The sequence below is a fragment of the Pseudomyrmex gracilis genome, unplaced genomic scaffold, assembly GCF_002006095.1.
Source record: "Pseudomyrmex gracilis isolate BER0280 unplaced genomic scaffold, ASM200609v1 scaffold_19, whole genome shotgun sequence".
NCBI classification, from domain to species: domain Eukaryota; kingdom Metazoa; phylum Arthropoda; class Insecta; order Hymenoptera; family Formicidae; genus Pseudomyrmex; species Pseudomyrmex gracilis.
Genome location: NW_018020603.1, coordinates 168,941 through 169,759, shown reverse-complemented (window position 1 = coordinate 169,759; position 819 = coordinate 168,941).

The window sequence follows — 819 nt, the reverse complement described above, 5'->3', positions numbered from 1 at the left end:
AAAGTCTTTTATCCATTTTACGCTCGAGAAAAGAAAAAAAAATCACATCGTGCGATCGCTGCTTGTCTCGACAGTTCCTATTCGAAAGATCAATTAATTTCCAATGAACTTGGAGAACGGCAGCTGCGTTCGGGAAAAGCTTCTTATATACCAATATACTTTGCTTCTTCTCTCCTTCTTTCGGCCCGCTATTTCCTCTCTTTTTCTTTGCCTAAGGACGACGTATCTCGTTTTAAGAAGAGGCAGCAGGCTTCGTAGGCACCGTCTTGCTCTCTCCGACGCGTGTCTCTCTCTCTCTCTCTCTCTTTCTCGTCTTCTTTTGCCGTTACACCACTCCCACGGAGCCTTTTTAGTCAAAGAAAACCCAAGAACAGATGCGCTTCTTTCTCGCCGTGCGATCTTCCTTTTTCTCGATCCTCCCCCCGGGAACAGCAGGCTGGTAAACGCGAAGGTTGCAGTCAAATGCAAATTGCGAGCTTTTCCACTCAGGACCGTTCTGCTCGAGCACCTCATCGAGAGTATTGTCATCCCTTCTCACATCCCTGCGCGGAGCACCGCCTGCTGCGATCACGAAGGAAATTCGCGTGAACATAGACAATGACGATGTCCCGGTCTTTTGTTGGATCAAGAGCAGGCGCTTGATCTTTTATTGCTGTCCGACCGAGTCCATCGATCATCTGGAACCAGCGAACTATATCGAGCGTGTTTATCATCTTTATTTTATATATGTGTATATAATATATATTTCTTTAAATAATAATAATAACAGTAATAATGATAATGATAAATATATATTATTTAAATATATATATATTATTA